Genomic DNA, 17,172 nt, shown 5'->3' on the forward strand with positions numbered 1-17,172 from the left:
ATTATTTGCAAAATAAAAAATAATAATTGAAATAACCCAGAAAAAGTCCAATTCTATTTAAAAGGACATGACTGAATTCTTATATACAACTCCCATACAGGTTTCTGCTCAGACTTGTTTTTCTCCTGCTCCATGCTAAACATAAAACATTATTTTTGTTTGGTGTTTTAAAGTATGCAAAACGTACACCAAAATCCTGTAAACTTCGCCCGTAAACCTTAACTTCTAGGCTTTTCTAACTTTTAAATTTTTGATCTCATAAATGTAGTTTATCATTAATCTCAGCATTCTCTGTCCTTTTACTGTAATTAAAGTTTTGGGGACATTTAGCTTTACATCTGCAGGTATGCTGTGAAGAGCTATGACTTTTTCACTTGTCAATTCATTCTCAAAAGCAGAAGATCTTTTAAAATTTGTATAATGTAGAAAAGTTACTCTGGGAAGGTTCAGCAGACTGAGGAGTCAGTGACAGTCTAAATTAATCTGGATCAGGAGAGGAGGTGTTTTCAGAGTCACACCATGATAGCTAGCCTGCTTACAAATTCTGTTTCAGCTGTGAGCAGACTTTTCAGACTAGAGGTATTTGAAAAGTTAAGAAAATACTGAGCACTTACTGAAGATAAACCGTTCCTAGACTTCAAAAAAAAAAAAAGAAGTTAGAATATATTCAAAGTAACAGGTTCCTCCACCAGTTAAAGTTCTTGAGCAGAACTGGAAAGATAAGCCCAGGTGGAGATCACATTCAATGCCTTTTGTGTCATAGATTTGATAATAGTGCTCTGAATTTTAGAAAACAGATAGTTGCTTGATCGGAGGTTTGGCTGCAAGCACATTTCTCTTCATTTTCATACAGACACAAAGATTCTGTAAAAAACCTAATTCAATGTTAATATTTTAGCAGATATATGTTTAGCTATAATAAAGAAAAACAAAACACAATACTTTTCATTAATCTTCTCGACATCATGAGACAATTACCAGTTTCTACATAGCTCCTGTCCATCTAATAAGGATTACATCCTGCCATCTGTTAAAGTACAAAATATAATGTGGTTTAAAACCTCATAAAGAACAAGACATGGAGCATAACTTCTGTTTTTCAGTTTCAAAGGCAAATTGATCTATAATCAATGTGAGGATTTTAGTCACATTTGCAGCTTTTCAATTGAATGAAAGCAATCATTTCCATTTTCTCTGCTTTCTAGACACCATTAAAATACAAATTCAGTGTTCTGTAAATGGAATCAGATTATTTATTATACCTATTAATATACATATGTATTATCTTGAATTGCACATATTGGTTATTACATAGTACAGATGAATCACTAAATACTTAATGTATTGTATTACTTTTTCACATATAGAAAATAATCCAATGCATGACATTTACCAAACTACAGAAATTTTACGTACTAAGCGTGTCTGAAAGTGTCTGTCCTGTCTGATCAAAACACTAAATTAATGATGCAATCATGTAAAATGTCTCCTTCTGGTTAAAATTTTCATCATATCTTAATAGACATTTTATGTGTCATGTCTATCATTTAGAGGGGATAATTTCCTCACAGGCCATGAAAAAAAACCCACTTCTGTATTTAGTGATGTAGGTCTTCATCTCACATTGTCTACTTCTTGCTACTAGGAATTCATGCATGTGAGTAAAGAATAAAAACCTTACAGTATTTTTAAAACTCTAAATGTCTTCCCCAATGTAAGGAATTAATAGCCAGTGGGATTTGCTATGTCTTAAAATAAGAATAAAGAGGCAGAACTCTCTCTGAGGAATTAGACCTTGTAAGCCATATGTTTCTCTGATTTTGATATCTTTCAGTTTTGCCATAAAAGTTCAGAGAATACGATACCCATCTCTGAGGATGTGTTTTGCTTAGCTCTTAAGTGTCTGCATTCATATTTCACTTACAGCGCTTTTGAAAAATACTGCCTTCAGCCATCTGAGAGCTGAAGCCGCCTCACAGCCACAGCAGAGGGGAGGCTCCAACAAACAGCAGCGATGGGGGTTTGCTTTGCCTACCCCATGATGGCATTCCAGTCCTCATCAGTCAGGGGTCCCTCATCAGTCCCCCTGCAACGTTTTTGAACAAAGTTGTAAATGACACTACCATCTGTGAGACGGGGCTTTAAGATGGTGAACACTGTGCTAAGAACTACAAAACTGTCTGTATATATTAACAGCTCCACTGGTTGGCAAACTGTACTAAATTTGTTCTAAATTCTGACTGCTGGCAGCAAAGCGTCTCAGCCGATGGTCATGTGACTCCAGGATTTTGTCCTTAAAAGAAAAGGTAATGTCGGCTAAGTTTTGTCTTAGGCATGTGTGGTAGTGGCAGATGTTCTTGGCAGTTGTTAAATGAGCTCCAGATGGTAGTTTAGAAGTTTGACCTTAAACATTTTCTAACCTTCAGCTGTAATTTTTAAATGAAGAGATGTGTAGATGCATGACTTGTTCAGTTTTTCTCCTGGTTTTAGACTGGAGATAAGATGATGAGGTTCATCAAGAAGATGGATGATGATATTATCTTGTCTTGAATTCATCGCAAGTGAAGTTTGAAGGAATCATCTGTTCACCATTATCTATAAAAAGATTTTAAGGGAAAGGAAATAGCCAGGTAATTTTGTTCCTTTTAGTCCTCATAGAAACTAAAGAAAACCAATTTTCTGTTTGAATCTTTTATTCATTGTCTGGTAAAATTTTGTCTATTTATGCAGATTGTTTTCCGTTAGGCTGTTCAGAGTAAACCCTAATTTGATGTGTTTATCCTAACAGAGAACAAACCACTCAGCTCTCACATTTAAAGAACTCTTTTAATTTGCTTTCTCCTTCAAAAGATGATGTACATATTTTTAGATCATTTACTACTCTTAGCAGTGTGATCACTAGATAGTTTGCCAGAGACTGTAAGAAAGTTCATCTCCACACGAAGCTTTATAATTTAGAAAATAACATCTAAAATCATCAAACTCTCCTGCCTACTGGAATTGTTCTCTACGTGCAGAGTTAAAGGAAGATAACTCATTGTTCATTTCCTCATTAGAAACAACCTGTCATTGCAGTAAAACTTTTGTATGCCACTTCCAGAATGGGTGTGTGTAGTAAGTGGGTGATTTTGAATGCATGATAGGCATGTGTTATAAAATCATTGTCTGATTTAAAATTAATTGGTTTTCTTCATTAATTTCTTTTTGCTCTAACACAACCACAATTCTACCATTTACACTAAAAAGTATACTCTGAAGTTGCGCTCCTTCCAGCAGAGAGCAGGCAAAAATCTGTCTCAGACGGGCAGCAGGTGGAGGACAGGAGCTGGGTCCCTTCGGGGTATGGGACAAGGGCAGGGCTGTGGGGACACACCACAGCTGGTCTCTGCACACCCCGCTTCCCTCCCATGGAATGGTCAGTGGTGAGAGCAAACGGGGCCCTGCCCATGTCCCACCTCAACATAGGCTCAAAACACAGAGGAGATGCATCCACGAACAGGACTCCAGGATACTACTGCATCCAGTAGTAATAAAAATATCAGATATGATCTGGACCTCTAGATATCCTACTGCTTCAACCATGTTTAGCACCAGAACTGCTGCACCCAAAAAGACGAATTTCAGAAGGAAGAAAACAAAGCCTAAAGAAGGTCTGCAAGCGGGGTTTAGGCCTTCAGTTGTAAAACATTTCTAGGTGCTTTTGAATGAACATCTCTGGAAATATTGACTTGGAAATATTTAAAGGCTGCAATCGATCGTATCTTTGATCTATAGATAATTCAAGAAAATAAGATCTAATAACATATCTTATTAAAGCTGATGAATGTAATCAGCAGCTTTCAGCCTGACTGAATATTGAATGCTCCTTTATATAGCAATAACTCAAAAGAGTAGGGAGCCATTGCCCAAGGTAAATGGAAATAAAACCGTGAGGCCGAAAAGGATTCCCTGAAGCTAATTGTAAAACAGTCGGGCTGCGGTATTGATTTATGCAAATGCCTGTGCCTGTACACGTGGCTGGCAGGCAGGAGGACTGGTCCTCGAAGGAGTGACCCTGGGAGCAGGCAGAGAGGTTTGGGGACAGCCCCAGCTGGCTGAGCCAGGTATCTCACTGCCTGTCACCGTGCCCCATGGCTTTGGGGTGTCAAGGTGGACCCACAGTGCCCAAGCAGCACCTGGAGGAGTAATCTGTGTCTCTCCCCAATAGATGCAGACCCACACACAGGTTGTGGCCAAATATTTCCAAAGTGCACAGATCAAAAAACTATAATTAAACTTTATCATGTTTCACATGTTGCCTGCTGGTTGGTGAGGGACTTTGGCCCATACACAAACCAAGGGGTCCCTTACACAAGTATATAACCAGCACTAATATGACTTAACCTATATTACTCAACCTTTTGGAGAGTGCAGATGGAAGATTTTTACTTTGATGAAATATATGGAAAGTGATTCAATTTTTGTTTGAAAATACTAAGTCGTGCAATGAATCTAATCACAATTTGCTGCAGACATACTCATCATTGTGTTCAAGTAAACAAAACCAACTGTTCTTTTCTGCCTTTTCTCCCCAGAGACATCATGAAATGCATCCTAAGGCCATCTGACTGCTCCAGGTGAGCGTGGTACAAGCTGAGGGCAAGCTTGGCCTGTGCAGTAGGGAGGAAAAGCAGCTTCTTTCTTTTTCAAGTTGCTGTAGAATGGAAGTTTTTATATCGATAGTCATGACGAATTCATTAAGTGCAATTTGAAACCAGCCCAGTACAAAATTGTCCAGAAGTCTGTTAAAATCAATGTAACTATGGAGTGAGTAATTAGAATTCAATCAGCAGGGAAAGCTGCTGATTCTTAAGACAGAGAAATCAATATATAGTTTGGCAGAAATTATAAATTGTAATGGCTACATTCAGAAGGCAACCTGTTTTATACTTTTAAGATTACCAATTAGTTATATCTTTCACTTGCATTTCCTCTGTGGGTCTACATCCAGCACACATGGAGTTCTCTCTAGCCATACTTACGTTTTTTTCCTTAATCATGGAAATTTGACTCATGATAAGCAATTGTAATGTTCTGATCAACTTAGGAAAAATGTCAATTTAAAACATAGAAGCGGACAAAGATATAGCTTTCTTCATGCAAACAAAAAATTCTTGCAGACAGATCCCTTTAATACTTATGCTAATCACTAAAAAAAATACATAGATTTAGTCTGAAGATGCCATGTTACAAAAGTTGTTCAGTTGATATTTCAGGGATTTATAGCCCAGTCTATAAGAAAGCTGCCTAAGGTTCTACAATGGTCCTAGAGGTGTGGAGATGGTAAATAAAATGGTTACCACCTCATGGTAGAAACTTGGGTGTTTTAAGAAAGACGTTAGAACTCAAGCACAAAGTGTACAACTTCCAAAGCTGTTAAAATGGCCTTCTGAGATTTCAGGGAGAATGTGCTGAGAAGTAGGTGTTTGTGTCAAAGTTTCACAGTGAGCTTTGACACAAACTTTGAGACAAGATTCTGTGTTTTATTTTTGATTTTTAATACAAATTCCACTTACAATAAAAGCACGGAAAAACAATGTGAAATTAGATGCAAATATATTTTACTACCTGGCTTGAGCCACCTCATCAAAGATGAGCATTAATGATTATAATAAAAACATAGGAAAAAAAGTGAAATCGTGTAAATATATTGCGCTAGCTGTCTTAAGCCATCTCATTAAAGATGAGCATTGATAATTTTAGAAGGCTTTCTAAGCAAGGCTCACCAATTTCAGTTGCTGAAGTTCAGCTCTGAAACACGAGAGAAAAGCAAGCAAACAACTTTCTGGAATAAAATAAGCAGGGAAGAGATAAGAGAAGAGACTGACATGTATTATATTGACCTAAAAAAATTGCGGAGTAATAGATTTTATTTTGTGGTCTGTAGGCAATCCTCAGTTCATCTATACATGGTCTTGCTTATAAAACAAAAAAATCCGTTTCTCAATCCTGCAAGCTAAGCTTAGCAGCTACTCCATCTGTTGAGCTATAGTAGCAGGCAGAGGCCATACTATGTTGCCGGGTGTTATTTGTGTCCAGGGTACAGTGTAAGGTTGTCATTGCAAGCGGTGACTTCCTTTTCGGCTGCCTGCATGGGGATTTGTACTGGGGACCTCCAGACCAGGACGATGTTTTGCAGCTGAGCACTGCCATCATTCATTTGTTTCCTGGGGACAGGGAAAAAAAAAATCAGTGGATTGCAAGTGGGTCCCTGCATTTCCATCCTGGGCTGGTCAAGTCTTGCTTTTCTTTAGGCCAGAGTATAAAGCCTCACTTCTTTGCAACCCATCAGGCTCCTGTTCAGGTCAACTGCATGACTAGATGCTGGTCTCTGCAGTCACGGGAAGTTATTGCTGATCCCTGGATGCTCTGGTTTGGCATTAAGAGCAAACCATTTTAATAATCTAGTGTAAATCTCAGTTTTGTGAATGTCTTCAGCTCCATCCTGCAGAGAAGCTCTTAAACTCTTTATGAGTCTCTGCCATTTAATATTATGTTAGATAGGCTCAGCTTGCAAAAAGGAAAGTACATTGGCACTAGGCTTTCTTTTTTTATCACTGCTAAATATCAGGCTGACAAGACTGATAATCTTCCCTGATTACTTCCTTCACATTTTATTAGAACATGTTCCTGCATTCATTCAGATATTTAATTTCACTATTGATGGCTGCTTCCTAAAACATAAACAATTCTGTCTGGGTTTGAAAAAAGGTTTATATGATATCCAATAATTGCCTTAAGTGACAGCAACCACCATTACTAGCTCAATGCATTCTCCAAGGTTACTGGACTCAAGAGCATTTTCAACTACTAATTGTTTTTCTTCATGCTTCTTTGTTTTTCTCTTGGTCTGATAATTAATTTCTTCATTCCTTCCTCAGGTTTTCATGTTCACACACTAATTTTCTTCCTCAAGCTCCTGAGATGTTTTTGTGTACCTTAACCTTCAGATAGAGCCACTGTCTTCCTGAGCATGCACCCGTTTCTTCCATGGGGCTCTGCTAAACGAGGTAACTCTAGAGCTGCCTCATCAGCCTCAGAAGAGTCCCTGCAGATTTACACAGGTATGGATAAGTGTGGGGTTAGTTATTTACAGATAAAATACCTTTTCCCTTGCACTTCCTCCAAGCATGTAGCACTTGATTGCTTCGTGTAGTGGGAAGCTCTAGACTTTTTGCACCGGCTTCCTGGCTGGCCACTGTCTCATAGGAGAGAGCCTGAGGAGCTGCTCTGTCCCTGCTCAAGCAAGGGACTGACAACAGTCACAGGGAATTTCTAAATAATCATAGCATCACCGGGACTTACACTCTGTCTGAGAAACAGTCCTGGAAGAAACAGATAAAGATATAGATGTGCTCGAAGGGGAAGAAGCAAGGAATTGCAGTGGCTGTCAGACTCTGTGGAAATAATGACTCAGCCTCTATGAACATGGAGGAGGGCGCTGGCTTGGGTAATGAGAGTGAGCCACAGCCACCTTTACCCATCAGGACTCTCAACCCAAAGTTTTTGGCAGCACTAACATGACAGTTACTCACCCTCATGCAGGAGAGCCTGGACATGCCAGACCAAAATGCGCTACCTGTGCCCGTTAGAAGCTGTTTGTTGGCAACAGAACCTCTATCTCCCAGCACCGTAAACTGCTTCTTCTGCCATGACATACATTTCCCACAAATTCTGCAATAGCTGTGTGTAAATACTTGCAAATATTTACACCGATTTACAAGATGACTGTATGCAGTGGAAATCAGAAATGTGAAATATGTTGACTTACTCTGATCAGTGATTAATATCATTTCAAATGAAAACCTGTGAATTCCTGGAATACAGGATATTTCATTATCTCATTTAGAAGAAAATTTCATGTTATGAAGCATCAGTCTTTGTGGACCTGTTAACTAGAAAAAAGCAATTCTGTCTGAATATTCAACCTACCCATACACCCAAAGCTCCTATAGATTAAAAGGATGGAGAACTCATTTTATCTTTACATGTCAAGATATTAAATTGCATGTAGTTGATATTGCAGCTTTTCCTGTCAAATTATCCCATCTTTTGGTAGTGGTAGTGATAGAGGTAATGGTGGCGGTTCTGGCTTTCTAACACTAGGATAGAGGAAAAAAAGACCTTACTGAAGCAGAAAGTGTGTTTGTAACAATGCAGAAATGAAAGACGATGCTCAGGGGCAAGTGTAATACCTGAAAGGTGTTGTAACTCATTTATTGAAAATGGCCAGGTTTCATGCTACCATCATCTTCTTAAAGGATTGCATTCAGTCCTCTTTAATGGCTTAGAAGTCTCTTTTTCTAATGTAATCTTTACAGGCAGCTGCTGGAGAATGCAGCATAAAGAAGGCAGGTGCTGAATACAAGATACATTTATGTCATAAGGTGAATTTCATACATTTTATTTGAAGTTGATCCATCAACTGGAAACCACGATCTGATGTAGCTAAATGAGAAGCCCCATTTTGCTGGTAAGGTGGCAGGATGGAAATCATATCTAGAGCCTGCAGCCCCGGAATAGTATTACAGCACTATGCATATACTTACTGGGGACAAGTAGACGCTGCTAACTCATTCACTCTGACCTTCTACAGAGGATACCTTACCCTTATATTAAAAAAGTAAAAGCATGTTTGCAAACACTTGGAAAGAAAAGCTAGTCTGAAGACAAACTGCCCCTTATCTCATTTGCTAAATATTGTTTAATTCCTTCACTAAAGCATCTCTCCTATCCTCCTCCGTCCCCACCACGTAAATGGGCAGTTGATGATAGTATGACTGGTGATTCAATGGGAGTCTGAACTTTTCCATCTTGTTAGTCCCTGCTGATGGTTTTGGGGCAGTCCTCTCTAAAATCTGTTGTTTCACAGCTGGCCTCTAGCAGCTGGCTAGTTACTCCACCTGGAAGAAGGGATGTGGCAGCAATTTTCTGCAGGTCCTGGGGTGTGAGGAGAGCAATCACAGGTGAAAACTCTGGAGCGGCCCAGGCTGCAGACACAATAGGAGCCGAGTTTCGTGTTGTGGAGCTCTGGACTTCTAGGTTAATAAATCCAAACTGCAGTGAGAGAATGTACTTGGTTCTGCGTGGTGTATGGACCTCTGACAGCAGGGTGTCAATGCGATTTGCTAATAATGGTTTCCCTGTGAACTACCTAACATATGGGATTCTTTTTTACAGCAGACAATCCTGAAAATCCTGACTATTTCAATTTATTTGCTTTTGAAAACACAGTTTGGCAGTCGGTGTTATTACACTGACACAAGCAGCAACTGTGTACTTAACACCAATTCGATGTCTGTGAAAGAGATTAAGGGGAATAAACAAAAATTCCTGCTACTTTAAACCACTGCTGGGATTTTCAATTGGTTCTATAAGCTTAGCTCTTTTTACATGGCCTGCAAATTTGAAACAACGGAACATACGGATATATTTATAAATCAAAAGAGTATACAACATCACATATGCACGTAGACTTAAACATGTATTGTCCTTAACATGTATGATCAAAACATAGTTTAAGACAGCTGTAGTTGGAAAATGTGATTAACGACAGCCCACAAATGTTAGGTTAAGGATGCTAAGTGTGTACAGGGCCCACATTTCTTGCAGTTTCTTCTGCCTAACATTCAAATAAAACCACCTCAATCTCTACTGGCCAAGAACTTTGCAATTTATAAACAACACAATGAACAGTTTTATCTGTGCTTTAATTCTACAAGTACTGTCAAATATTTGCCACGACTGTAAAGCTTTCCTAAACAATATATTTTTTACTAAGCATTTAGCTTTAAGTGGGTAATTATGAAGTAGAGAATTTATTTGTAAAACAAACAAAAGAATAACAGGCTGCTTTGTTTATCCTTTAGCTGTTTTCCCATAGTAATTAAGATACTCCCAAAAATTGCAAAACAACAAAAATGTTTAAGCTTTTCCATTTCCAAAATTTTATTAAATTCCCAAGCACACATTTTTTAAAAAACACTAAAAAATAAGTATAAACAAACATTCCATTTGTGAAGCCCAGATCAGGTGTGTACTAAGAAAGGCACTTGAGAATATCCTATAGTTCCATTGGTTGTTAGCAAGTGCTTAATTGTGCATATAGATGTTTTCCTACATACAGATGAACCCTAAAATTATTTTAGAGTCTCTCATGGATGGGGTGATAGATAACATTCCACTCTCCAGATGTTGAATAACAGTCTCTAGCCATGAAAGCACTGCACAAGTGCATTTGCAGAAGTTCATAATCTGTGCCAAGTTACTTATCAAGTATTCTTAAATTTCATTCCAAAAATGGAGAGATGGAAAATTATGATACAATCTGTAAAAAGTTAGTTCAGTAGTCACAAATCTAAAGAAAGTCCTGGCCAGGAGAATGGGTCCTTTAAAGCATTCTTAAGAAAACCACCTTTCTTCAGTAGCTTACAGTGAGACTGAGACAGAAAGAGGGTGGCTTACACTGAATTCATGAGCAAGACAAATTCATTGCAGAATTCAAACATAGGGTAAAGGATGATTGCTTCCTATTAGGGAAGCAATCTGCTCTGGGTCATGGTTTCCTTAGTAGGAAACAATGATTTACCATGTACCAGGTTACCACAAAGGAGGTAGTGAGCTATCATGTGTCCTTTGGGAATAGAAAAGAAGAAAAGGGCATGAAACAAATGAGGGAAAATGAGACTGGTTATGAGGAAAAGTTTCCTAAAAATAAAGAAAAAACCTTCCTGGGAAACCTAATTACTAGAGAGAAAGTAAGCCAAATCCTGGAGAGCACAGTTTATATACAGTTGAGCTAAGCTGAGCCAAGGGAAATTAGCAGGAAACCTGTGAGATTTGTTAGGATTTTATGATCCTGAGGCTCCATCATGGCATTCGCTTGCACTTTCTTCTACAACATTTTGCAGCAGCAGACCCTGAAGGCAGGAAAAATGTCTGTGGGTATGTGAGAGGAGGGAAATCCCCCTCAGCTAGAGAATTTTCTGACATCACCCCTGTTTCAAGAACAGATCCAAGCCTAGTTCCCATCCTGAGCTGCAACAGTTCTTCCAGATCCCCTCCCCTTTGAGCGGTCCAACGTTAGAGGCATATTTAGTTTTCCCAGGCTACTATTCCTTTTACTGTGTAAAGTTATGCACTTTAGTGTTTGGAAATCTTGATTACACTATTATGAAGATACAGAGTTTAATTGCTCATGCATGCCGCTGACTCCCAAATCCATATTGTCTCCCAATCTTAACTAAGAGCTTTTAATATGTGAGGGTGTTCCCAGAACCAGGAGTACAAGTAATTGCAAACAGTGATCCAGCTAGGAGGAGGGATAAGAGAATGGGATGTGCTGCTTTATGCACCCTGCTAGATCTCATGGAAAACAGCACCACATGACGGTCAAGTTCATCAAATACTGCCGACATACTATGCTACATTAGCATAGTAATTAGACTAAAAGTTTATAGCTAAAAGAAGATGGCCCACCAGAGCAATCACCACCGTCTCAGTGCAATATCTTCATCTAAAAACCCAGCTGTGAGAGTATTTTTGGCAGGAAACAGGCAATAATAGGACCCTCTTGGTTATGCCCCTCAAAAGCTATCTTTTGTTTTATATGTATCTCAACTTCTCGCTAAAGGGAAGTATGGGATGAGCAATGAAATTGCTTCCAAATCTTAGGCTAGCCAGCATGCATCCTACGTTCAGTACAGAATGTTTGACCTCATTTTCCTTAGACTGCCCCTGTAATAATAGTCTGCAGAGATGCAAGGGGATAGGACAGTACTGACACTTGGCCCCATGTGAATTATTACACAATGACTGAATATTTGGGACTAATGCCCACACTAAATTTTTTTTAAAAAAATCTGTAGTTCTCTTCTTGTCTCTCTCCTACTATACAGGGTTCAGTTGTCAGTCTGCCTGGTCCTTATTTCATTTTCCACCCTCATTTGCCCTAGAATTTCTCAGTAAGTTTTCTTTTCTGGCAGATCTGAATACTGTAATGTCATAATTTGCTCAATGTTTGAATACACGCTGTCAGAATGGGTTCAAAATATGTCCATCGGTCCTAATAAGCAATGCAAGCGTTCAACATGTAGTACAATGCTGACACTAGCTAAGAGAACTATACACTGTTTTATTTCATTCAATACTCCTTTATCTGTGCTTCAAGGCAGCTGCCAAACTGTCATGTCACTGTATTTCTGCATTTTATTCCAGGTATTTTAGGATGGAAGAGGAACCATAACACTGGAATTACATATTTAACGGTGTGGTGTCTTGTTTCAACAGATTGTGAATCACTTTGGCGACACACTCAGTTTCATGTATCAGTTCTTTTCTCTGTCGATTTATACAGACAGCTTGTCAACAGATGTTGAATCAGTGCAGAACTGTCTACTATCAAAAGTGCTGTTGGGAGTAAGAGTATTTTGTTTCTCTCACATTCAGGGGATGTGGAGAGACCAAAGCACAATATTCAGATTTTACTTCTCTGACATTTAGTAGTCATGTAAAAGATAGTAAAATTGCTCTAAAAAGGGTTTTGGTGGGGTCATTTTCGGTCTGTGTAATGCCTAAGAGCAGTAAGCTGCAGCTGACAAACACAGACTCCACAGTAAGCATGAGGGCAATCTGCTAATGTCCCTTAAGTCAAAATTGAAAGACAAGTATGAAGAACACATCCTTCAAGATCTTTATGAATGCCTTTAAAGCATTTAAATCAAACAGTTAAGAAATTCACAGTTAATTTTGTGTGAACACGCTGATAGTGATAACTGAAACACCAAAGAAACTGTCTCTCAGTTAGGCACTCTAATACAATAGGATATTCTTTTCCAGGAGGTACCATAATCAAGCATTATTTGGTAGAACAAAGACAAATGTTTCCCCTTCTCTAGAACTAGGTGAACTCGAAATTACAATGTTTCATAGGTTTTACAAACACAGTTCAAAAGGCCTGGAAAAGCAGACCTCTTGGAATTTTCTCATGGAAGCGATGAGGGCTGTCAGAGGAACTGCCTCCTTGTTTTACAAACCACATTTCAACAGAAAGCCTTCTGATGCTTGTTAAGGACCTCGTTCATTCATTTGAGGTCTGTGATTCTGTGGTAGGGTAGCAGTCTTTAAACCTCATTTTTGGAGTGAGATGAGGCATTTTGGGTGAAAGTGTGACCTCCTGAGTTTTAGATGGGCTATCCAGAAAGACAGCATGGGATAGCTTCCATAGGATAGGACCACAGGAAGCCTGTAGTCCAACTTCCAGCACATAACTGGGTCAGCCATGGGGTCAGGCCAGGTTGCTCAGAGCTTTATCCCATCTTGTCTTGAAAATCTCCATGTATGGAGCCTGCAAAACTGGATATACTTTGATCTAAGGTGTAAATGTACCATATAATAGCATGAGAACATACATACACTCCGTGCTAGGAAGAGGGAGTAAGAGAAGGGCAGTTAATCGTAACCTTCCCATTTACACTTGTGATTGGAAGCCTTCAGTAGCCTTCTAAATACTGAATTAATTAACTTTTTCAGAAAATCAATTTTCAGGACATCTTAAGGCATTTTCCAGCCCTCCAGTACTTGACAGGGTAGTAGCGGCCATTTGAAGAACATTGCCAGATACTAATATAGGTTAGGGATGGACCTGGTGGAAAGCACTTCTGAGGAGAAGGATCTGGGGGTCCTGGTGGATAGTAAACTATCCATGAGCCAACAATGTGTCCTTGTCGCCAAGATGGCCAATGGAATCCTGGGCTGCAAAGGGAAGAGTGTGACCAGTAGGTCAAGGGAGGTCATTCTTCCCCTCTGCTCTGCTCTGGTGAGACCACAACTGGAATACTGCATCCAGTTCTGGGCTCCCCAGTTTGAGAGAGACAGGGAACTACTGGAGGGAGTCCAACGTAGGGCAACAAAGATGATTAAGGGATTGGAGCATCTCCCTTATGAAGAAAGGCTGAGAGAGCTGGGACTCTTTAGCCTGGAGATGAGAAGGCTGAGGGGAGACCTTATCTATGTTTACAAGTACCTAAAGGGTGGTTTGAGGGAGGATGGAGCCGGAGTCTTTTCAGTGGTTCTCAGTGACTGGACGAGGGGCAACAGGCACAAGCTGGAACATAGGAGGTTCCACTCAAATGTGAGGAAGAACTTCTTTACGGTGAGGGTGACAGAGCCCTGGAACAGGCTGCCCAGGGAGGTTGTGGAGTCCCCTTCTCTGGAGATTTTCAAGACCCGCCTGGATGCAGTCCTGAGTAATGTGCTCTAGGCAATCCTGCTTTGGCAGGGGCATTGGACTAGGTGATCTCTAGAGGTCCCTTCCAACTCCAACAATTCTGTGATTCCGTGATTCTGTGATTTTAGAATTGGAGTAAGATAACACACTAACCTTCAGAAAAAAAGATCGCAGCTACTGTTTTCTTTTGGCCGTCTTTTGAGACAGGAGCCCATTACAATAAAATAGCTTCACAGTTAACGCATTGAAGTGTTTAAGCCAACCTGGGTTTGTTTTTAGAGACTTCTTAAAAATGAAAATTTTTAATAGTTGAATAACAGCAGACACTTTGAATTGCCTAATATTTTTGAATGAGCACACAACTTGCTTAGAAAGGCTTTGATAATTACCCCAGCATGCCAGTTACTGAGAAAATGAATTTTATACCAAGTTGCTAGCAGTTTTTTTAAAGAAACAAGCAAATGCCCCGTAGCAATGCTTAGTAGAGGCGAATTTTAGCCTCCTAACCAAGAAAAGGAGCATGTTGTAGGTGGTGTATTTCTAGCTAATTAGCTGAAAATTAAAAAAGCTCAAGGAAATAAAATGAAACTACTTGCTGAATGGTTTATGCCCTAGAGCAAAAGACACCTTCATAATGATAAAATGCTTTTAATCACCAAAAGTTTGCCTAATTGGTTCTATATTGATATACAACACAGCACTGAAACTGTGCCAGTGTGGCCCATCCCGAAATTCATTGCAGTAAATGATAATGGCACTTGGAATGAATTTGCCTAATCTGAAAAACCCTCTGAAGGTCTAATCCTTCCCCTTTGGAAAAGGATCCGGCCAAACGGGCACAGTTTTACCACAGCTGCTACTTGAGTCATGGCTTTTATATTGATTTTTTTCTTTAGACACAAGAATCCTGACTTCTGGCTCCTTGAAATGTGCATATCTGTGTAGGTGGCTGAGCTAGCTTTGCCGAAAACTTTGAAAAATGTCAAGTGGAAACCTGGGCTGTGTTCAGCAAGAGCCGGGGTGTGTTTCCTACCAGCTCATAGCACATGGTTTCTGTCACACCTCTCGTGGGGGAACAGTCCGAGTGCCCAAGGGGAATTTGGGAGGCTTACCCAGTGCACACCAGCAGTCCACAGAGAAGAAGTTGTGAGTGTGGGGAACTGTGACCTACCCTCCACACCAAACTTTCCTCCATGGCTGTTACTGCGAAACCAAGGTGAAAATCTACACAGAATACGTGCTTAAAGAGCCCAAATTGGTCATACTGTAGAGTAAAGGTGTCTTTATTTCATCAAATTGGCCTGTGATTTTTGGCAGCTTTTGGTTTCAATTTGTGACCTGTTGTCTTTCTTCTCCAACTGCACTGGCTACTCCTGTTACCGTGAGAAGGCATCACCATCATCCTCTGCCTCACTGCTCTCAGAAGATGACTCTGCTGATCATGCTGCTTGTCTACCAGAAGTCAAAGGAAACATGCAGAAACCTGCCAAGAATGGGGTTTCTGATGCAGGCGCTGGCTCCATACCAACCCCGCTGACACAGACAGACTGCCGCCACCCTTTCGTAATTCATTTCTTCTTTGCTACATGTCAGGCTTCGGAAGGTGCTGATTACATTTACGTAGTTGATGAGCTTCCTAATCCAGTGTCCAATTTCACCTGCATGGTGAATTTTTAATCTTGTAAAGATTCTTAAATCCATAGCTGGAATATGCCCTCTGCACTGGAAGAACCTGTGGTGGAACGAGTATTATATAAGCTAAACACACAGGGTTTTTTATTAAGTTGTAAAACAAGACTTGGCTTTATCCCAAAGTAATTAATTTATTCCTTTAACTGAAAAAAAAAATAATCAAGACGTCTGATCTTTTCAGTGTTATATATAACTTTAATCAGTTGATGGGTGCAGCCTGAGTAGATCAATCTGAAGAAATATGTTTGCAACATGTACTTATTGAGTGAAATTAAATCTACAACACTCAGAAGGTTAATCTGTATATCCCTATTAGAAGCTTCAGTGACCTTCTTTACAATCTTCTGAGTGTATTACCTCAGGAAACTAAAATTCAGTAGGCATGTTGCTTTGCTCTAAAAATCTCACTAGCCACCACAGACTAATAGATTTGTACTTTAAATGACAGAATCACAGAATCTTCTAGGTTAGAAGGGACCTTCAAGATCATATTGTCCAACCATCAACCTAACTCACAAAAATAAACACCCACAAAACAACAAAATGCAACACCATCACTAAACCATGTCTCCCAGCACCACGTCAACCTGTCTTTTGAACACTTCCAGGGATGGTGCCTCAACCACCTCCCTGGGCAGCCCATTCCAATGTCTGATAACCCTTTCAGTGAAAAAATTTTTCCTAGTATCCAGCCTGAACCTCCCCTGGCGCAACTTGAGGCCGTTTCCTCTAGTCCTGTCGCCCGTGACTTGGGAGAAGAGACCGACCCCCGCCTCTCTACACCCTCCTTTCAGGTAGTTGTAGAGAGTGATAAGGTCTCCCCTCAGCCTCCTTTTCTCCAGGCTGAATAACCCTAGTCCTCTCAGCCTCTCCTCATAAGACTTGTGCTCCAGATCCTTCACCAGCCTTGTTGCTCTTCTCTGGACCCGCTCCAGCACCTCGATGTCTTTTTTGTGGTAGGGGGCCCAAAACTGGACACAGAAATCGAGGTTACATTTTTTGTTAGGGCATATGGTTATCATAGTATCACATGCCTGCCCGGTTGTCTAAAAGGGGAAATGTGCCCAACTCTTGTGAAACAGCAAACAACTGACATATTCTGCTCTTAAACCTACTTCCCTCCTTGCTTCCTCCCCTTTTATTTCTACTAGGAAGCCAGAGAAGCTATGGGCGTGAGGGATAGTCTTTGCTCACCAGAACTTTAAAGTGGATCC

This window comes from Numenius arquata, chromosome 4 (assembly GCF_964106895.1).
Source record: "Numenius arquata chromosome 4, bNumArq3.hap1.1, whole genome shotgun sequence".
NCBI lineage: Eukaryota > Metazoa > Chordata > Aves > Charadriiformes > Scolopacidae > Numenius > Numenius arquata.